This window comes from Chiloscyllium plagiosum, unplaced genomic scaffold (assembly GCF_037043375.1).
Source record: "Chiloscyllium plagiosum isolate Xiang-an unplaced genomic scaffold, Cpla_swu_hap1 HiC_scaffold_4, whole genome shotgun sequence".
In the NCBI taxonomy this organism is placed as follows: Eukaryota; Metazoa; Chordata; class Chondrichthyes; order Orectolobiformes; family Hemiscylliidae; genus Chiloscyllium; species Chiloscyllium plagiosum.
Genome location: NW_028270142.1, coordinates 26920267 through 26944094, shown reverse-complemented (window position 1 = coordinate 26944094; position 23828 = coordinate 26920267). Strand labels below are relative to the sequence as shown.

The 23828-nt window shown below is 42.3% G+C and overlaps 1 protein-coding gene across 9 annotated transcripts in view; it reads left to right on the top strand.

The window, feature by feature from the left end:
- The window catches only part of trps1 (trichorhinophalangeal syndrome I), a 225386-nt gene that overhangs the window by 154205 nt on the left and 47353 nt on the right, over window positions 1-23828 (top strand). The window lies entirely within an intron of this gene.

The following is a 23828-nucleotide window of genomic DNA, read 5'->3' as shown; positions in this document are numbered from 1 at the left end:
TTTAAAAGGGACCTAAGGGGCTATTGTTTTGCACAGAGGGTGGTTCATACGTGGAATGAACTGACAGAGGAAGTGGCTAATACAGATACAGTTGCAACATTTAGAACATATTTGGATAGGTACGTGAATAGGAAAGATTTAGAGGGTTATGGCCGAAATGCTGGCAAGTGGGGCAATTTTGATTTGGGAAACTTGATTGGATGAGTTGGACTGAAGGGTGTTGTATCACCCTATGACTGTATTTATGCATGCACGTATAATATGTAAAGATGGAAATAGCAAACTGAAGAAATCATCACAGTTGATATGGCAAATTTAATTTAAGCACCAAGTTATGTTTAACTTCAGTGTTGTGTGTTTTGATATCCTTCCTTATCCATTCATGGTTGTGTTCTAAAACTGAAGGCCAGTTGAATGCAAATCTTTGTCTGCAGTTGCTTTAATACACACTGTGTCACATATTCTAACAACACTTGTAAAACTCCCAGAGTGTATCATTGAAGCAGCATTGATACTATCTGTTGAGTACAAAAATAGTTACTCATTTTAAATTCACAATTCCCCACTCTTTCCCCACAGAGCTTGGCTTTCAGTCTTTATTGCATATTCTGGAGTGGATTACTAACCCTGCACATCCAAGATTGCCAACACACATCCTGTGGTGAGCTGACCATGCAAATATCAATTTGAACAACTCCTTGCCCAAGCTGTTGAAAAACATTTTGTAAGCTGATCTCTTAAACTAAGAGCAAAATTGATTGTACAAAGTAACTTATCCGCATGGTTACAAAACAATCTAGTGCAACACATTGATGAGCTCATTCTCTGCCACGCCTAGTAGCAAATAAAGTATTTAAGCTGTTTTAGGTGGGCAAGTTATGGTTTTCTGCATACTTTTGAATCATGCTGTGTTCCTGGGATGTAGATGGTGCTAGCAGGACCAGCATTTATGGTCTATCCTTGATTATCATTGAGAGGGTGGTGGTGAGTTGCCTTGTGAAGCCACCAAAGTGTTTGGGATGGACTTACTCCCAGAATGCCTCAGGGTTTTGACTCAATAACGATGAAGGAACAATATATTTCCATTTCATGGTGGTTTGTGACTAGGGTGTAGGGGGCATCCTGCAGGCGTGGTGTCACTTTACCAGTTATCCTTGCCGTTCTAGATGGAAGTGTTCTGGTTTTGGAAGGAGCTGTCTGTGGTCTTTGTGGGTAAATTGACACTGGCCCCATTCCTTTTCCTTGACTGAGTGTAAGGGCCTAGTTAGTTTCCAGTGTAGAAAAATAGCCGTCAGTGAGTCTTGACAGGAAGAGGTTCATGTCTGAAGAAGATGGAGTTTGTTGTATTATAGCAATTAGATAAAAGTTACATTAGTAATTTGAACATTGTTACAAAGATGATTAGAAAACACTGTTGACACTTCCGTCTCCTTTGAGATCTAGAGATATTATTCCAATCTCCCCAGGCAAAATATTGTGAAAATTGGTTCACTCAGTTGGCTGGACAGCCAGTTTGTAATGTAGTGTGTTGTCAACAATGTGGGCTCAATTCCCACACTGGCAGAGATTACCACAAAGGACTCTTCTCTTCAACCTTTCTAACAAACACCAGCCATGTCTATCTAATTAGAGAGCAGCCTCTGATAGGACTGTGGCAACCTTATCTTTGGCTTTTTAAGGGGATTGTCACTTGTTGGCGACTTTACTAACTGCATCTCTCATCTCGTTAATATGTAGCCTCCCATCCTACCACCCACCATGAGCAATCTAAACACTGAATTCTCAACATGGCAGTCAGAGTAGGTACCTATAGACTTCACCTTATCAGTTGCTCCAAAAGTGCTCCACGTTGGACACCAGACACTGACATTGCAGGATGTGCACCTTGGGCATTGGCCACACACACTCCATGTTCACAGACATTGACATTCAACACATTCTAAGAAGCCTGAAGGCACATCTCTCATCCACTTACAGTGTGCTTCTGCACTTCCATGCTGTACTTGTGCAATTTGGTAACTCTCATTTTCATACTACAGTAAGGAGACTTTGCACTCTGGGCCATATACTCAGCTCATGGACTGGACCAAGCTATATCTCCGGCCTGTGGCTCTGGTCTCAGTTGCTGTGAGTCTACCTTGAAGCTTGCAGCTTCCTTGCTTTTTTGTTCCTTCAGCCAGAGGTACTAGACTCACAGTATTGCTGTATTGCTTTTCAGTTTAGCACAGTCTCAAAGCCAAGAACCTTATCGTAGTTGTTATCAGTCATCAGTCAAATCAAGGGAGGTAATATTTGGGTAGGAGGTCCCAGCACACTAAGACAGGAGCAGCCTCCGATACCGGTCCAGGAGCTTGGACATGGTCAGTCAGTGACTCAGGTTGATCAGACTCAGGATCCTCACTTCATAAAAGGTGAGGATCCAAATGTCAGGAATTCCCATCCCCATGCTGACTCTTTCTGCCTATTATGGTTTGTTTCCTTCCTGGAATACAAGAAAGCAGAAATGGGATTGGGCAAAGTATATCGAGGTGGAGAGAAAGCTGATTGGCAGAGAGGAAACAAAGAGTAGTAATTCATGGGTCTTTTTCAAATTGGCAGGCTGTGTCTAGTGGGGAGCCACAGGGATCAGTGCTTGGACCTCAGCTATTCACAATATATATAAATGATTTGGATGAGGGAACAAAATGTAACATCTCAAAGTTTGTAGATGACACCAAGTTGAGTGGGAGGGTGAACTGTGACAAGGATGTAGAGATCCTTCAGCATGATCTGGACAGGTTGGGTGAGTGGGCAAAACAATGGCAGATTCAGGATAATTTGGGTAAACATGAGGTTATTCACTTTGGAAGGAAAACCAAGGTAGATTACTACATGATAGGCTGGGAGTGTGCAGCAGGACTTGGGTGGCATTGTGCACCAGTCGCTGAATATAGGGATGCAATGCAGCAGGTCGTAAAGAAGGCAAATTCCATTTCGGAATGGAAGGCAGTGACCAGTGGGGTACCGCAGGGATCAGTACTGGGACTGCAGCTTTTTACAATATATGTTAATGATGTATTAGTAATAACATTAGCAAATGTGCTGATGATACTAAGCTGGGTGGCAGGGTGAAATGTGAGGAGGATATTAGGAGATTACAGGGTGACCTGGACAGGTTAGGTCAGATGCATGGCAGATGCAGTTCAATGTGGATAAATGTATGGTTATCCACTTTGGTGGAAAGAACAGGAAGGCAGATTCTACCTAAATGTAATCAATTTAGTTAAAGGGGCAGTACTTAGAGATCTGGGTGTTCTTGTACACCAGTCAATGAAGGTAAGCATGCAGGTACAGCAGGTAGTGAAGAAGGCTAATAGCATGCTGGACTTCATAACAAGAGGGATTGAGTATAGAAGCAAAGAGGTTCTTCTGCAGCTGTACAGGGCCCTGGTGAGACCACACCTGGAGTATTATGTGAAGTTCTGATCTCCAAATTTGAGGAAAGAATTCTGGCTATTGAGGGAGTGCAGCGTAGGTTCACGAGGTCAATTCCTGGAATGGCGGGACTACCTTACGCTGAAAGACTGGAGCATTTGGGCTCGTATACCCTTGAGTTTAGAAGACTGAGAGGGGATCTGATTGAGACATATAAGATTATTAAAGGATTGGACACTCTGGAGGCAGGAAACATGTTTCCGCTGATGGGTGAGTGCCGAACCAGAGGACACAGCTTAAAAATACGGGGTAGACCATTTAGGACAGAGATGAGGAGAAACTTCTTCACCCAGATAGTGGTGGATGTGTGGAATGCTCTACCCCAGAGGGCAGTGGAGGCCCAGTCTCTGGATTCATTTAAGAAAGAGTTGGATAGAGCTCTCAAGGATAGTGGAATCAAGGGTTATGGAGATAAGGCAGGAACAGGAAACTGATTAAGGATGATCAGCCATGATCATATTAAACGTGGTGCAGGCTCGAAGGGCAGAATGGCCTACTCCTGCACCTGTTGTCTATTGTCTATTATCTATTGTCTATTGTCAAATGGATGTTGGCTATCATTGCGAGGTTTCAAGTACAAGAGCAGGGATGTGTTGTTGCAGTGGTACAGGGCCTTGGTGAGGCCACACCTAGAATATTGTGTGCAATTTTAGTCTCTATTTCTGAGGAAGAATGCTCTTTTTGTTGAGGGAGTGCAGCGAAGGTTTACCAGGCTGATTTGGGGATAGCGGGACTGATGTACGAGGAGAGACTGACCAGGTTGGAGTTCAGACGAGCGAGGGGGTGGAGAGGCGGCTGTCATAGAGACTTATAAAATTCTAACAGGACTAGACAGAGTACATTAGGGATGATATTCCTCAATTGGGGAGGGGGTGGGGGGGGGGGGGAGGGGAGCATGTCCAGACCCAAGGGTCACAGACTGAGGATTTGGGGTAGATCATTTAGGACAGAGATGAGGAGACATTTCTTCACCCAAAGAGTGGTGAGCCTGTGGAATTCATTACCACAGGATGTAGTTGATGCCAAAAATATTAAATGTATTCAAGAGGTGGGTAAATATAGCACTTGGGGCTAATGAGAACAAAAGTTATGGGAAGAAAGAAGGATTAGGTACTGAGTTGGATGATCAGCCATGATCATGATGAATGGCAGAACAGGCTCAAAGGGACGAATGACCTCTTTCTGCTCCTGTCCTTTGTTTCTGTGAAGGAAAATGAAATTGGGCTATTACTTTGGATGGGAGTGGGGAGGTGTCCCAAGTGAGTGAGTATGTATTGCAGAGGGCAATGCAGGGTTAGGGGTGTTGATAGTTGGGGTTTGTAATCGTGAGTGAGAGAAGATGTTACAGGCAATTGTGACAGTGGCAGGGCATAAGCCTTGATTGGAGGTGGGTACAGTAACAGAGATAAAGTGAAAATGAGATATTCACAGAGTCATGGAGAATCCTACAGTATGGAAGCAGGCCCTTTGGCCCAAACTGGTCCATGCCGACCAAAATGTCCACCTACGCTAACCCCATTTCCCTGCACTTGGCCCATAGCTTTCTAATCCTTTCCTGTCCATATATTTGTCCAAATGCCTTTTAAATGTTGTTAATGTACCCATCTCAACCGCTTCCACTGGCAGCTCATTCCATATGCGTACTGCCCTCTTTTTTTAAAAGGTTGCCCCTCAGGTTCTCTATTGTTCTTTCCTCTCTAACCTTAAACTGATGCCCTCTAGTTCTTGGTTCCCCAACCCTGGGCAAAGGACTGAGTGCATTCACCCTATCCATGCCTGTCCTGATCTTATACACTTCTTTAAGATCCCCCCTCAGTCTCCTTCGCACTAAAGGTAAAAGTCCTAGCTTGTCCAACCTCTCCTTATAATTCAGACCATTGAGTCCTGGCAGCATCCTTGTAAATTTGTTCTGAAGTCTTTCCAATTTAGTAACATCCTTCCGATAGCAAGGTGACATAAATACATGGCCCAAACAGGTCCATGCCGACCAAAATGTCCACCGACGCTAACCCCATTTCCCTGCACTTGGCCCATATCCTTTTACTCCTGAACATAATACTCCAAGTACATCCTCACTAATGTCCTGTACAACTGCGACACAACTTCCCAACCTCTATACTCGGTGCCCTGACTGATGAAGGCCAGTGTGCCAAAAGCCTGCTTCACTGCCTGTGACTACCTGTGACTCTGCTTTCAGAGAATTGTGCATCTGAACTCCAAGATCTCTCTGTTGCACTACATTTAAGGTCCTACCATTTACCATGAAGCACCTACCTTGATTTGACCTTCCAAAATGCAAGACCCCACACTTAAGGAAATTAAATTCCATTTGCCATTTCTCTTCCCACTTCTCCAGCTGATCAAGGTCCTGGTGCAATTTCTGATAACCTTTCTCACTGTCCATGATACTGCCTAGTTTAGTGTTATCTGCAAACTTGCTAATCATGCATTGTACATTCTCATCCAAATCATTGATATCGATAACAAACAGCAGTGGGCCCAGCACTGACCTCTGAAGCACTTCACTTGACACAGTCCTCTAGTCCTACAAGCATCCTTCCACTATTACCCTCTGCTTCCAACTATCAAGCCAATTGTGTATCCAAATTGCCAGCTGCCCCTGGATTCCATGTAAGAGAAGATGATGGTACACATACTGACAGAATGGAGAGAGCTACTGACATTGCTGGGATTCCTCCAGCACCTCAGACTGCTTTAGGCCAGGTGACAACTTGGGACCACACTGATGTTGTGGCCTCCACTGTCAGTGCTGGGAAATGAGAACATCCTGCCCCTGCCCCACATGATTCAGTCGGACTCCTAGGTGCCTGTTTTGCAAAGCAGGGAAAGCCAAATTTCTCTTGTTTTTCATATCCATGGCCAATGTCAGGAACTGTGCAGGGGAGCTCCAGAGTGACCCCAGTGCTTGTCCGGCTGCAAAATGAGCTTTTAAAGATGATGCCAGCACCAGGGCTGCCATTTAATTCTGGGATATCCCAGCAGTGGCAAGTTGTGATGGAAATGGCATGTGCTAAGATGCTGTTTGAGTCAGGCAAGAGGGGACACCATAACGGCACAGGAGTTAGTTAATAAGGTATGGTGAGCGATTTTGTTAGTGTCTGCAGTGAGAAACCCACCAAAAATCTCAATGAAACTGCCACTTTGCCAAAAGGAAAGTTTCAACACATAATTCTGAATGACAGAACAGACTCGAGGGGCTGAATGGCCTGCTTTTGCTCATCTGTTCCTGCTTGTCAGGTAAAGTTCAGAATTGTTGAAAGAAATAAGGTGTGAACCGATCAATTGTAGAAATGTTTTATTTACCTTCATAAGAGATAAATCTACTAATTATACTCTCCCTCACAATTAGCAATAAGAATCTTATTTCACTTATCTTCACACATCTCTATTTCTCATATGCTTTGACTACTAGCAATCATTTGTTTATTTTAATGAGGATCATTTCTAGGACAAAGATCCCTTTTAATACCTTGCATCACATGCTGTCTTTTATGCCTTTCCAAAGATGTATGGCTCACCTTAAAAATTACCAAGACGCTGGTAACATTACATTATTTAAAAGATTATCTCAGTCACAAAAACTATTTGTTTCTTTAGTAAATCATAGCATTGCCACATAATTTTGGCTTCTATATTTGACAGGAGTAAGAATAATGCTATTTCTTCAAATACTTAATTGCTGGACAGAGAGAAGAGTGAGCTTTTTTTTAACCACTTCATGGGTACACAACATACAGCACTGCTTTGAGTTCTTGAATGCAGCAAAACAAAAATCAGGCATGTCTTTCCTCTGCTACTGGGCAGTCTGTCTGGTTTGGAAATGATGCTGGTGTGTGGGCTGATGATGTGGCAACTCTAGAAACATGATTAATTTCCACCATTGCCAGCCCAAGAGAAAGCTTCAACAATGGCGAAACATACAGCATTGAAGTTTCAATTATAGACTGTGTGTGTGTGTATACTACAGAACAGAAATGTGCAAGACATGCTTGAACTGAGAAAAAACAAAAAAAAAACATAGTGTGGATAAGTGTTTCAACAAATTATAGTTGTGTGTGCACAAGAACTGGAATCATTTTCTTCTGGGTCTGGCATACAGTAGAAGAACTTAGTACAGTTTGCTCATCCCAGGAATTGTGCTCAATTGACCTTTTAACAGGGACCAATACCTTCCAGAAGGTAACTTAGTTAGATTGCTAATTATGAAGTTGATTGATTAGTGTCTTGTGGCCATCTCTTGTTTCATAAAACTGGATGTATACAGTCTTTTATAGTCTTCAAATTTCTTTTGATTAAAAAAAATGCTGCTTCAAAATCTATTGACTAAGTTCATATCCAAATAAAACTAACTTACAGTTACTATTAAGAAGCAGCAAAAGCTATAATCAGTGACATCTCTACATACAGAAACAATAAATAGAATGAGGCGAGATTTTGACTTTCTCTCGTGGTTTTCATCCAAAATTACCATTGTTTTTCAGATTCCCAGAGAAATTCTGCTAGGAAATATTTCCGGGCTGTGTTTGGAGTAGGAAGCAGTGATCTGTTTTTAAGAGTTGTCAGGCAGTACAATGACTAGTATAACCAGGTTTAGCTGTGCAAATTTACACATGAAAATGGCAATCTTGAAATCACATAGGACATATTATGAACCTGCAACAGAGGTAAACATTCTCATCTCATCTTTCTTGATCTGTCTGCAACCTGTGACACAATGGCCTGAAACTTATCTTCATAGAGTCATACAGCTCAAAAACAGACCCTTTGGTCCAACTTGTTCATGCCGACCAATTTCCCAAACTAACCTTGCCTGCATTTGGCCCATATCCCTGTAAACCTTTCCTATTCATGTACCTATCCAAATCTCTTTTAAATGTTGTAACTGTACCTGCATCAGCAACTTCTTCTGTTGGTTCATTCCTGATAGGAACAACCCTTTGTGTGAAAACGTTGCCCCTCAGCTCCCTTTTAATCTTTCTCCTCTCACCTTAGAAATTATGCTCCCCAGTTTTGAACTCCCCATCCGAAGGAAAAGACCTTTGTCTTATCCACCTTATCTTATGCCCCTCATGATTTTACAAACCTCAAGAAGATCACCTCCCAACCTCCAATGCTCCAGTGAAAAAAGTCCCAACCTATCCAGCCTCTCCTTATAACTCAAATGTTGCAGTCCTGGTAACATCCTGGGAAATCCTTTTTGAACCCTCTCCAAATTAATCATATGCTTCCTATAGTAGGGAGACCAGAACTGTACATAATACTCCAAAAATGACCTCACCAACATACTGTACAACCTCAGAATCCACACCATGCCAAGTTATAGTCCAACAGGTTTATTTGAAATAACAAGGTTTTGGAGCACTGTTCCTTCGGCAGATGAAGTCCATCCCAGTCCAACACTGGCAACCCACGTCATGGCTGTAAAACCTCACCATGATGTCCCAACTCTTATGTTCAATGTTCTGATCAATGAAGGCAAGCATGCTAAATGCCTACTTAACCACCCTGACTACCTATGACACAAGCTTGTCACGCTCATCCAGCTGGTTGTAATCATTGCTGCCTGGCTCCATTCTTATCTCTTTAATCATAGCCAGAGAATCGCAGGCAATGGCTTCTCTTGCTGTTCTCACATCATTAGCTTTACTGTTCCCCAGAGACCTGTGCTCGCCCCCTATTTATATCAATACGTGGTTCCTCAGAGATATGGTCTGAAGTTATGCTGTTATTTTCTGCAATACACTGACAACATTCAGCGTGACCTTGCCATCACTCCTCTTTCCTGCATTTAAATTTTGAAAATAATGAAGCTATTGTTTCCAATCCTTGCCACCAAAGTAATCCCTCCAGCTGACAACAGTCTGAGATTAAGCCTGTTTGTTTGCAACCTTGATGTTATATTCAGTTCCAAAATGGGCTTCTGACTGCCTGATCATGCCATCACCAAGACCTTCTATTTCCACACCCATAAGATTGCCTGACCTTATCCTCACCTCTTCTGGATTAGTGGTGCTGGAAGAGCCCAGCAGTTCAGGCAGCATCCGAGGAGCAGTAAAATCGACTTTTCGGGCAAAAGCCCTTCATCAGGAATTACCTTATCCTCACCTCACCCGTTCTGCTTCTGAAAGCTTCATTTATGCCTTTGTTACCTCCATACTTGATTATTCTAGCTCATGTCTGGTCTTCCACATTTCACCTTCTGTAAGCTTGAGGTCACCCGAGATACTACTGCCCATGTCTTAACTCGCAGCAAGTCCTGTTCCCCCATCACCTCTGTTCTTGCTGATGCATAATATCCCCCTGTCAAGCAATGTCTTGATTTTAACATTCTAATCCTTGTTTTAAAGTCTCTACATGACCTCACCCTTACTTATCTCCAACTAAGAAGCAAGTGGGTCGCTGTAGAAAGTTGCCCTGACTTTTTCACCGAGCTAAGTAGTCTTACAAGATCTTTCACCTTTAGTCAGACATAATTTTCATTATGAGGTTGACTGCATTTGCTGCTGCTATTTATTTTATGCAAAACAAATGATGTGAAAACAGTTTATGCTACAGGAAGCATGAGTTTACCACAGCAGCCAGCGTGGCATGGAGCCTGCTCAATAGTTCCTCCCAGAGCTGACAACGCCTGTTTAACATTGACATAATTTACATTTCATTACCAAGTGGCAGTAAAATTCCTGTCACTGGGCGACATATTTGTTGAAACACTGGAAAAAGAGCTTGTTGAGATTTTTATTGGATCTGATCTTTTAGTTTCCAAATACTTAACATTTGTTTAAATACTTTTCCCTCGAGTCACTAAGGATTGGTGATCCTTGTCCTCCAGTATCTTACTCTACTCTTGGAATACATTATTCCTGGACCAAAGCTGTCAATCTCTAATGGCTTTGCATTTTCCTTTTGGAAAGGATAACTTGGAAGCAACCCAATGTTGTGAACTGAGCACTAAATGTTTTCCAACGAAGAACTGTTGATGTTGGAAATCTGAAACAAAATCAGAAATTGCTGGAGAATCTCAGAAGATCAGGCAACATCTGTGGAGGGAAAGCAGAGTTAATGTTTCAAGTCCAATAAGCCTTTGTCAGAATTGACTGTTGTTTGAGAAAAGTGGTATATATGCTGAAGATGGGTTGGGGGGAACAGCTGCAAATGGGTAGATGATAGGTGGAGGTGGAGGCCAGAGAGAGAGAGAGAGAACCGAAGTTGGACAGACAAAAAAATGGATAATGGTGAACCGTGGAGAATGAAAAGCTGATGATGTGGACCAATAGTGGATGAAAATGGGTTGGCTGTGATAAAAGCAGCTCATGTGATGAAAGGGTCAGGGGTGCGGGGTTTGGAATAAAGGCATCGAAGAAAGTGCTCCGCTCCTAAAATTATTGAGCTCAACTCTGAGCCCTGAAGCCTGCAGGGTCCCCAAGCGGAAAGTGACATGCTATTCTTTCCCCATCCCCTGTCCTCAGCATATATACCAACCTTTGCCTAACTATAATCAGTACTGAAGAAGGGTCACTGGACCTGAAACGTTGACTCTACTTTCTCTCCACAAATGCTGCCAGACCTCAAATGTTTTCCTGTCCCAGTTCAGGTGCTACTTGAAGTACTCCAGTCACAGCTTAGCTGAGATTGGCTAACTTGGCACAGATTGGATTTTGACCTTGAGTCCTTTGACCTGTATATTTTTATACCCTTTTATTTGTTAGGTAATTGAGCACTTCCCATTGCTTATGAAAGTAAATAGAGATGGTTCACTAGATTGATTCTTGGGGGAAAAAGTGAGGACTGCAGATGCTAGAGATCAGAGTCGAGTGTGTGATGCTGGAAAAGCACAGCAGGTTAGGCAGGCAACATCCAAGAAACAGGAGAATAGACATTTTGGGCAAAAGCCCTTCATCAGTAATGAGGCTGTGAGCTGAGGGGGTGGTGAGATAAATGGGAGGGGGGATGGGGCGGGGGGGCTGAGAGTGCGATAGGTAGATGGAGGTGAGGGTAATGGAGATAGGTTAGAGAGGAGGGTGGAGTGGATAGGTGGGAAGGAAGATGGACAGGTAGGACAGATCATGAGAGTGGTGCCAAGTTGGAAGGTTGGAACTAGGATAAGGTGGGGGGAGGGGAAGTGAGAAAACTGGTGAAATCCACATTGATGCTGTGAGGTTCAGGGTTCCGAGGTGGAAGATGAGGCATTCTTCCTCCAGTCGTTAGGCGGTTAGGGAGTGGCAATGGAGAAGGCCTAGGACCTGCATGTCTTTGGCGGAATGAGAGGGGGAGTTGAAGTGGTCGGTCATGGGGTAGTGGGGTTGCTTGGTGTGGGTGTCCCGCAGATGTTCTCTGAAGCACTCTGCAAGTAGGCGTCCTGCATGCCCAATGTAGAGGAGACCGCACCAGGAGTAATGGATACAGTAACTGACATGTGTGGAAATGCAGGTAAACCTCTGGATGTGGAAGGCTTCTTTGGAGCCTTGGACGGAGGTGAGGGGGGAAGGTGTGGGCACAGGTTTTGCAATTCCTGCGGTGGCAGGGGAAGGTGCCGGGAGGGGAGGGTGGGTTGGTGGGGGCATGGACCTGACGAGGTCGTCGCAGAGGGCATGGTTTTTACGGAAAGGGGTGGGGAGGGAAATATACTGCTGGTAGGGTCCATTTGTAGGAGGCAGAAATGTCAGAGGATGATGCAATGTATACAGAGGTTGGTGAGATGAAACGTGAGGACTCGGGGACTCTGTCTTTGTTGCGGTTTGAGGGGTGGAGTCTGAGAGTGGCGGTGCGGGAAGCAGATGAGATGCACTGGAGAACATCATCAATCACGTAGGAGGGGAAATTGCGATCTTTAAAGAAGGAAGCTATCTGGTGTGTCCTCTGGTGGAACTGGTCCTCCTGGGAGCAGATGCAGTGGAGGCAGAGGAATTGGGAATAAGGGATAGCATTTTTACAGGAGGCAGAGTGGGAAGAGATGTAGTCCAGGTAGCTTTGGAAGTCCATGGGTTTGTAGAAGATATCCGTGTTGAATTGGTCACTGTTGGTGGAGATGGAGAGACCCAGGAAGGGGAGGGAGGTGTCTGAGATGGTCCAGGTGAACTTAAGATTGGGGTGGAATGTGTTGGTGAAGTTGATGACCTTTTTAACCTCCTCATGGGAACACGAGGTGGCACCGGTGCAGTCATCAATGGAGCAGAGGAAAAGCCGGGGAATTATTGAGGCTTTCCACATCCATCAGAGTTTTACGTGCACTTCCACACATGCCATTTATTGTATCTGCTGCTTGGATGTGATCTTCTCTACACTGGGGAGACAGGACGCTTACTCGCAGAGCGCTTCAGAGAACCTGCACCAACCAACCCCACTGCCCCATGGCCGAACACTTCAACTCCCCCTCCCATTCCGCCAAGTACATGCAGGTCCTTGGCCTCCTCCATTGCCACTCCCGAACCACCTGATGCCGGGAGGAAGAACGCCTCATCTTCTGCATCGGGACCCTCCAACCCCACAGCATCAATGTGGTTTTCACCAGTTTCCTCATTTCCCCATCCCCACCTTATTCCAGTTCTAACTTGGCACCACCCTCGTGACCTGTCCGACCTGTCCATCTTCCTTCCCACTTATCTGCTCCACCCTCCTCCCATTTATCTCACAGCCTCATTCCTGATGAAGGGCTTTTGCCCAAAATATCGATTCTCCTGTTCCACGGTTGCTGTTTGACCTGCAGTGCTTTCCCAACACCACACTCTCGAGATTCATTCTTGGGATGAGACAATTCTGTGCAATGCTTGCATAGAATGAGTGCAGCCTTTCTTTAGAAGACTGAGAGGTGATCTCCTTAAAGTGGAGGATTCAGAGAAACTTGACAGGGGAGATGTTGAGAAGCTGCTTCCGATGCCTGGGAATTCTAGAACTGCAAGGTAGTCTCAGGTTAAGGGGTCAGCTGTTTACGACAGAGATTGGGAGAAATTTGTCCACTTGGAGGATTGTCCCAAAGTCTGTGGATGCTCAGTCATTGGGTTGATTTAAGACTAAGGTGGAATGATGTACTCACAAGAGAACCAAGAGCACTTGGGATCAGTCAGAAAAGTGGAGTTAACGTTGAGGTTTAGCCATGACCTTATTGAATGACACAGCAGCCTTAACCAGACCATGACAGCTTGTTCCCGGCTCCTGTTTCCTATCTTCTTATGCTTTAAAAGCACTGCTGCTATTAAAGAGGGAAAGTGGCAGTAACGTTGCAAATAAAATGCTTGGTTAAAATATTTTCATTGTCATCATTTTTAGGTAAGCTGCACCACTTTCCAATGCTTTCTAATTTTTTATCAATTTATTTCTGCACTTCCATCGAAACAGAAGTAATTTGCCTTTCATTATAAACTGATGGCAGTGCTGCGTGCTGCATAAATAAAATTCAGGGATTGCATTTTTGTGATCAGGAATGTTTGTATTGTCTGCCACTGTTTATTTGATTACCTTGATAATTCAGTCCAGCTTGTAACATTATAGAATCTTCATAAAACTTATTTATTGTAACATAATTCTATATATAAGCTGTTTTGTCTTACTGTTTTCTGTTAAATTGTAGATAAAATTCATTGAGAGAAAATAAATAATTATTTTTTAACATGTTCTGGGATTTGCAGTTACCTCAGTTAATCTTTTTAGAGTACAGGTCATCCCAAATCTTTCTTAAAAATCTTGATGTCGTTCCAATCTGTGAAATAGCAAAGAAGATTATTTGTTATTGAAGATATCAGCTGCTCTGTTGGAATTGATTTTGTCTAACTGTGCGCTCCAGATAAGCTGAAACCCAAGTAGAGTGAACAATTTAACATTAATACGAATATCCTCTGAACTACTCCAGCCAGGTGATCGATGTTTATGAATGACCATTAAAGGGCCTGTGTTTAGATCAGAGTGGTGCTGGAAATGCACAGCAGGTCAGGCAGCATCCCAGGAGCAGGAAAATTGACATTTCGGGCAAAAGCCCTTCATCAGGAATGGAGGCAGGGAGCCTCCAGGGTGGAGAGATAAATGGGGGTGGTGGGGCTGGGGAGAAGGTAGCAAAGAGTACGATAGGTGAATGGGGGTGGGGATGGAGGTGATAGGTCAGAGAGGAGGGTGGGGGAAGACAGCAAAGAGTACAATAGGTGAATGGGGGTGGGGATGGAGGTGATAGGTCAGAGGGGAGGGTGGAGTGGATAGGTGGGAAGGGAGATTGGCAGGTAGGACAGGTCATGAAGACAGTGCTGAGCTGGAAGATTGGAACTGGGGTAGGGTGGGGGGAGGGGAAATGAGGAAACTGGTGAAGTCCACTGTGCACACTGGTCATTGTTGGGGTGTAGGTTAAACTCCAGTTCAGATTGATGAGTGAGACATTACATCTATCTGCCTGTTGTAAGGAATATGTATGAAATGAACATGTGCTGTCCAACTTTCTTCAGCTAAAGAAATGCTTCCCTGCCCCTGCAAGCATCGGTTTTTGTTTGGTAACCAGGTATCATTGCAGAATTTCTTGGTGCCTGGTAAAGTGTGTGTCCTCGCTCATGAAAAAGAACAGTTGATATTGTTCATCTCTTCTTTTTTATGGTTAGCTAGAAAGACTCCACTTTCTCCCTTTTGATCACTTAAGATCTTCTTTACATATTTGCATTGTTCATTAATTTTCATTCACTTCATGTGACCAGGACCTTTATACAGCTTGTCTGCTGATAAACTAATTCAGTGTGGTGCTTTTTCCAGATCTCGTGCATATCCTTGCTAATTTTATGGACAGTTACTGCTATGAGCCTTGGGGATCTTTTCTGATCTTGACTGACCAGAGACTTTGGTTAATGGAAAAACTAATAAGAATTTATTTTTGTGGACTTGCATGATCCTGCAGATGAGTCCAGCCCACTTCACTTCCCTAATGAACCTCTTGGCCTCACAAATGTTGTATAATACTCTATTCTTATAACAGCCCTAATTGCATCAAGAAAGCTTCCAGTACAATGTTTCATTCTCTGAACAGATCTTTTGCAGTTCACAGTTGGATGTTGCTGTAGAATCAGTAGTGCGTTTATCACTTTAATGCAGATGTGAGGCAAAAATTTTGCTACACTATCTATTGTCAAGTCCAGCCTAAGTCATTACACAGCCCTGCTCCCCAGCTTCATGATCAGCAGTACCTGTCTTGTGACAGAGTCCTTAACTATATAATTTACTGTGTGGGAGCTCCAGCCTTTCCAACTTGCCATTCTGTTCTGTGAATGTGCACTCTCATCTAAGACAACTGTTTAGTAGTTTTTGATCAAACTAGTGGCCTAAACTTGCCAAACATCAGTTCTGACAATTGGAAAGCAAAGAAGTATCAACTTATTAATGGCCATATTTCATATTCTGCTTTGATATCATGTAATTTTTGTTCACTTCATGTGACCGGGACCTTTATACAGCTTGTCTGCTGATAAACTAGTTCAGTGTAGTGCTTTTTCCAGTGGGAGCACTGGCATGGAATGGATTTACTCTTATGAGAATGAAAAACTATCTAATTACATTCACCTATATAATGAAAAGTTAGAAAACTATCTTCAAGGCCATCCAAACATTGCAATAGTCTTGTAGGACAGCACAGTGGGCAGTGGTTAGCACTGCTGCCTCATAGCGCCAGGGACCCGAGTTCAATTCCTGCCTTGGGCTACTGTCTATGTGGAATTTGCACATTCTCCCTCTGTCTGCATGGGTTTCCTCTGGGTATTCCAGTTTCCTCCCACAATCCGAAGATGTGCAGGTCAGGTGAATTGGCCGTGCTAAATTGCCAGTAGTGTTAGGTGCATTAGTCAGGGGTGAATGTAGGGGAATGGGTCTGGGTAGGTCAATCTTCAGAGGGTTGGTGTGGACTTGGTGGGCCAAATGGCCTGTTTCCATACTGTAGGGAATCTAATCTAATCTAAACATCTGGCTAATGAACTTAGATCTGATGTAGCTTGAGACTCAATTTTTCAACAACATTGTCCAGATGAGAGAGATATGCTGAGTATATTCAATCTCTGCTGCAAATACACTTTGGTTGGATTACACTCATTGTAATGGAGAATTGTAGGGAAATCCAATAACATTTGTGGAAATAAATGGAAATCAGATGATTTATATAATGAGTGAGTGAACTGTCCGATACTGGCCAATGAGTGGAAAGGAAAACTCCCCCTAGGGAAGATCTTTTGGAAGATATACTTTAAGTAACAATGAAAACCTTCTGGAGACACTCTTCTGTATTTATATATCACATTCCTCAGTGAATATTTCCAAATTGTGGGTTGTTACACAACTTTTCAGATTATTTTTTCAGCTTGATTGTCACTTTTGCTCCAACTCTTAATTCTGACTAACATTGAGTAATGTGGATATAATTGCTAGTTGTCAGCATCTCAGCATCTCTGTCTTCAGTATCTCAACCATTTGGCATCAAAGTGGATAATCATTTTTGAAGGATTATTGCTTATATTTCATTATTTGTTCTAATACACCATCACGCCCTCTCCTAAATGAGCTCTTTTGGCATCTCTCTTTGTGCAGTTTCCATCAGCATGCCAGTGATCAGCAATCTGGAGTGGTGGGCCTTTATTTCTGTTTGTCCATAAAACACTATTGGAACAGAGAATACAATGTATTCTCACTGTTAATTGATTAAAATCCAGTTGCATAGGATAGGCCAGAATTTAAACTTGGGTCTTTCAGATCCATGTGGCTCAGTGTTGCGTGACATACTTGATGCACCACTGAACCATTGAATTGTCTATTACATACATAGTGTTATCACCACATTGTTGGAGTTCCCCTCCATAGACTTTCTGCTTCTCACTCTTGTGTGACTGTCTGTGCTTTATTCTTGTCCTCTCTGACAGTTAGCTCATGGATTATCTCCTTGTCAGCTTCTTGCAGTCTTCAGTGCACTGCTGTCAATAGTGGTGTTTCTCTCTCTCTCTCCTACTTTCCCGTCTGCTGTCTCTGCCAAACAAGAATGTGGATAATCCAACAGTAAAGAGTAGAAGTAGCACACCAAATGCTTAAAGTTATCTCACCTATCAAGTTTCTTTCACACCAACTAAAATGCATGTGCACCAGAATACGTTTAATAGTCAACAAGATCATTTCAGTGAAGGTCACGTTTGAAGACCTGCCTGTCATTTGCAATGCAAGAGTGTCTTGAGGAATTAACTTCCCCCAGTAAGATTCCTGTTGTCGTTTGCTGTCATTTACAACCACACATTGGAGCTTGATTTCTGCTGTTTCTATTTTAGTAATCCCACAAAACCTCTGGGATGGCTCAGACAAACGTTGCTCAGTTCCTGCAGATTTTTACTTTGCCACTCCCTCCAGTTCATTCTTACCTCACTCCTTTTTTTTTCTCTCACTGAGTCAGACAGTCGTGTTGAGCTTGGTGCTTTTGTCCCTCGGCTTGCCCAAACGGTAGACTGTAGACACTGTAATTTGACTGTGAATTAGATTTCCCAATGATGGGCAGAAAGGAGAAAAATGAAGTAATGGCTACAAAATTTGCTGCTTCAGGAAGCAATGTGCAATTATCATCAGTTTGCAGGAAGGCTGGAATTCAAGTGAAAAAATCAAAAAAAGTGCCGGGTCTTTGTTTTCCAAAGTGAATGCTGCAACACGAAGATATGGCACTACATAAGACAGAATTATTCACAAAGGATCAGAATCAGTTTAAGCTTTTGTAGTAGTTTAGAAGTTATCAAATCACCATTGTTTAGACTGCTGTTGGTATATGTGTATGTAGAGTTTGTAACAATAAAATTTGACTCTTTACTCAACAAATCAAAGTTAATGGATCCCGGAGTCCGTTTCAGAGATCCCAGCGCCAGTTTCAGAGATCCCAGAGCCCGTTTCAGAGATCTAGGAGCCTGTTTCAGAGATCCTGGCTGATGTGAATCAGAAACTGGAGGAGGAACGCAGGAGGAACCAGAGAAAGATGATCTCTACTGCAGTAGAATCTTGCATTATATTCAGTGTTTCAAGATGGCGCTGGAGCGTGGCGACACTTTGCGCATAACACATGAGAAAACACTTTTTGCTGTATTTTTATATACATAACTCTAATCTATGTTTCTTGCTGTTTCAGTGCAAGATTCCCCAGTAAACCCTTTTTCTTATCCATTAGCTTTCACCACAATGCATTATTAATATACTAATGGTGTAAAACACCCCCCCCCCCTCCTCAAGCTGTCTCTGCCAGATAGAAAAGCTCCATTCTGGCCACCACTGTGGTCAGCAGTGGCAGCAAAAAGACACAAACTGTAAACACTTGAGATCTCATTCCGACTATGGGAATATAACTTGTGGAATCCAAGCTGAAACTGCATTTTTTGGGGCAGTCCAACCTGCGTTATTCACAATGATAGAAAAAAGTCGGAAAGTAACCTTTGAAGTTGTGGACGAAAAGATTAAATAGTGTCTTTTGTCATTGTGTTAAGCCCTTTCTAACATTGCATAGCTCCAATTTTAAATCTTACCGCCCACCCCTGACACCCCTAGCCACACAAACCCACCAACCCCTCCCACCTGCTGTAAATATGGACCGAGATTTAGAATGTCATCAATGTGGTGCTCACAGGATCAGTGATATACATGTGGAACTTTGAAAGGCATGTTGTGAGCAGTGTGTGAAGACCACATCCTAGACAAGCCAGATCCTCACTGAGATCCAGAAATACCGATCACACCTTCATGCTACTTTGAGTTCATTTTGAGTTGGCACCTGGTGCCTGTCTGGTGGGATAATTTGTCCATGCAAGGGCATGCCAAGAAGAAAACTTTTGAAACAATGTTTCCTTATAGGCCATGAGACAGAGGAATTTTTCTCAGAGCCCCATCTAGAAAACTTTAGTGACCCCCTAGGACAAGAATCCCCTGATCCCGCACCCTGTTCCATCACCACCTCTCACACACAGACAATGCACGGGTCCAATTAACTCAGTGCCAGAATTGTTTCCATCTGCCTTTCAGCTGCTCTCGACTTACATCCTGTCTTCCAACTTCCCATCATTAATACCAGGTCCTGGCAGGATTGAAACATTGAAACCAGCTTGACAGTGACCCAGTTGACTGTATTGTTTGTCCTGAGTTATAGTCATAAATTCTAGTACAGTTACCAAATTGAATGAGCTTTATATTTCCATTTAAAAAATATAATTGATAACATTTTCCACTAAATCTGATTTGCAGCATTATTCCACGTGATAGTGATTTCTATTTGATGCACAATGCAACCCAAACTTAGCAAAATAAGATGCTCTCCCACTACAGCTGTGAAATTAATTCATTTTGTATGGGATGCAACTAGTGTAACCTCTTGGATAACGTTCATCTAATCATATAAACCATTGTTTAAGTGTTACTTTCAGCATTATGTTTATGCCTGGGCAGAGAATAGATGTAAATGAAGTATCTCATCCCTATTCTTACGTGGGTAGACTGGGCTGTTCTCCCCTGAGAAGGTTAGTAGGAGGTTTGTTAAAACATCAAAATGCTAAGTTGGCTGGACAGACTGGAGAAAAACTGTTCCCATTGGTGGATCAAGAGGCAGAGGACACCAATTTAAGATGATTGACAAAAGTGGTGGCATGAGGATAAACTAATTGTAAACAGCGAGTGAAAGGATCTTGTAGTGTTCCTACCTTTGAGCCAGGAGGCCTGGGTTCAAGGTCCACCTGCTCCAGTGATGTGTCATAACATGCCTGAACAGGATGATTAAAAATACCTCACAGCGAGTGACTAGGATTTTGAATATATTGTCTGAGTTGTGACTTACAAAAGGGAATTAGATAATTACCTGAAAAAAAATAAAGTTGGGTTTTGAGGAAAGGGCAATGGAGTGGGATGAGATGAGTGGCTCTTGTGGAGAGTGGGTGAAGAACATGATGGCCAAAATGGTGTCCTTCTCCACTGTAATAATTTTATGATAATTGACTATCTGTAACACAGTTTTACAAGTCAGTTCGGATATTCAGCTTTTGATGACAAAGCATTTATTGCTAACAACTGTACTTGGTGCATTTACCAGTTCATGCATGAAAAGACATTAAATCTGTCAATCTGCTGATGTATGGAGTAATGTGTGTAGGAGTTTGATAAATCTACAGTAGTAGAAATAATAAAGATAGACATTGAACTATAACTAAAACTCATTTCTTTCTAATTTAGCAACTTGCAACCCACAGTGCAAGTTACTTTAAAAAGTGACAATACCCATGTAGAGGATAAAATGAACCTTTTTCTCTTCTCTTTGGGCCAATTCTACTTATTAATGAAACCTTCAGACCTTTGTGAATTCTTTTTGTAGGAATATATTTTGTGAAAGCCTCATTAATTAGAATTGATTACATCTTAAATCTGTGTTATAATCAGAAACCTTGAATCTGTGTACTATTCTCAAGCTATACTTTCTGTTTTCATGGTCTTTAAGTTCTTTTTAATGTCAATATTTAGCATTGAAAATATCCTTGTAATTGATTATAATGTAAGTTGCCTATGTCAACAGACTCAGATGACACTATTTGTAGAATTCAGTCACTAGGTGGTGTTGTACTTTCACTGTAGCTTGTATTTTCTGACTCAACATGCACAGCAACATGGGAAATTGAGCATGATTAATTTGATTCCTGATGCAGTCATCATGAAAATGGCACATCACCTTAAGATTATCAGCTGTCCATTGTGCATGCTGTTTACCTGCTTAGTGCTTCGTAAACAAATAATAGAGAGACTATGCCTATATCCCTCTTGGTACTTATACATCACACACTTTAGGACTGGGCTAATTCTTTCTGTCATTTTATACTTCATTAATCTATAGTTATCAGTCATTGCATCATTGATCACCCTCCAAGGTGAGGCCCAATTCCCTTGGCCTTTGCAAAAGTTTTCAATCCTTACAATCCAGATAAATGTTCAACATTAATACAGAGCAATGTACCACAAAAATTCCTGGTAAATTATCTTTAAGCTGCTGGATTTATTCCTAAATTTACAAAAGATTTGTCTTCAATTCTTGACAAGAGGAAGATTTAATTATACTCCACCATTTTTAAAAGAACAGTTTGTTCAAAATACTATTCTGAAAATAATGAAGAGATGTGAAATTCTAACCTGCATCTCTATAGATAATTGTTGTATGACAGGATCCTTAACATGCATGGAGCTGGTTAAAATCTACCTGCCTCTCTATAAAGATTGATTTGTTAAGTTTAACAACATTTAGCCATTCAAAGTTTATCCTAATAGTTACGCTTATTACTAACAGTTCAACATACTTATTTTAATGAGATAAAAGTGAGGATCAGTGAGGGTAACACAATTGATGCAGTCAACATGGATTTTAGCCAAACCTTTGACAAGGTTCCAAATGGCTGAGTGGTCAGAAAGTACTAGGTGGATCTGAATTGGCAGGAAGCAACAGTGAATGGTTGATGGTGTTTTTGTGGTGGGAAAGCTGTTTCCAGTGGGGTTCTGCAGGGCTCAGAATCCCTTACTGTTTGTGGTGTATATCAGTGATTTAGATTCAAATGTAAACTAAATTGTCAGTGGACAAAAAAAGTGGCAAGTGGAATAGCATCTGGAGGAAATATGTTTGAGAAGGCAAATAATGTAAAAGAATACACAATAAATGGTAGGTCACTGATAGGTGTAGCGAATCAGATCTGGCATATCCACAGACTTCCCATTAGTCAACAAGGACTGGAAACATGTTGGCAAAGTCAGCATTTGTTACCTACCCCTGGTTGCCCTTGAACAGATTTAAGAGGGCATTCGTGAGTTAGCCACATGGTTGTGGGCCTGGAGTCAAATGTAGGCTCGACCAGGAAATGATGGCAGATTTCCTTCCCTGAAGGACATTAGTAAACCAGATGGCTTCTTAGTGACAATTGGCACATGGTTGCTATTCAGTTCCAGATTTTATAGAATTCAGACTTCACTATCTGCCAGGATGGGATTCAAAACCATGTCTCCAGAACGTTAACCAGGAGCTTTGGATTTATTAGTCCATTTACATTACCAGCGTCTCACCCATCTCCTCATGTTAGGCAATTGTGTGAGGGATTTTTTTCATTAGTCAAGTCAGCAACTTATGCTATCACTATACAAAATACTAATTAGGCCAGACCCTGTACAGTCTGGTCACCACAATATGGGAAGCATGTGATTGCATTATAGAGGTATAGAAGCGGATGTGGCCAGTCATCATGAATTTTGGCAAGGATGAAAGTTTGATTGTTTTCTTTGGAGCTGAGGTGGTTGCGAGGAGATTTAACTGAGATGTATAAAATTATGAAGAACCTGGATAGTGTGGATACGAGTAATTTATTTCCCTTAGCAGAGAGGTCAGTAAAAAGGAGCATAGATTGAAAATAATTGTCAGAAGGATTAGAGAGGAGTAGAGTAGAAATGTTTTTGTGTAAACAGCTTCAGTCCCCAGCGGAGGATTGGAACTCAATACCTGAGAGGATGGTGGAGGCAGAAACCCACACTGCATTTGAAAAATACTTGAAAGTGCAGTAACCTACAGAGATACAGACCAAAGATAGGAAATTGGGATTAGGCTGGATTGTACATTTTCAACCAGAACAGACACAATGAGCCAAATAGCTTCCTTTGTGTACCATAAATTTTATATGTTTCTGTCACTGAAGCAATCATGGAGACTGTATACATTAAAAGTTATTGCTAAATCCTCTTTCAATCTGTTACCATGGAGACTGTAATGAGCACCTTCACAATATATTTAACAAAATAGATTGCTGCTGCAGATGCCTTTTTAAGAACTCTCGCATAGTGGGCTGAGTTTTCACAGCGCTTGAATGTTCAGGGAAAAAGTTGGGGAATTTGTCTGTGGAGTTTCTTGATAACAAGCAAGAAGTCCCATTTTCCAACCAAGTGTTGAACGACCAGACAAGATTCTGACTAGTGAGCAGCGAGGAGCCTATTGTCATGCGTCAACGTCTCCTCGTTACTTAATCTCACCTCATTGTGCACATTCCCATTCTCCCACCTCCCAGATAGAAAGTAGCTGGTGACAATTCTTGACATAAACTCAGAGCGATTACCTGGCAACAGCAGCTTGCCACTTGCTCCTTCAGTTCTAAATTTTGGACAGCGGTCAGCAACACTTCAGGGTCTGTTCCATGGGCAGTGACCACCTGTACCACAGTCAATGGACATCTGAAATCAGATATATACCAGCCTCACCACACCCTCATGGCACATCTCTGACCCAGTTACAATATGGTTCTGCACTTCAGTACTACACTTTGGAACATACTAGCATCTATTTGTGGAATGCTGCTACAAGAACACTT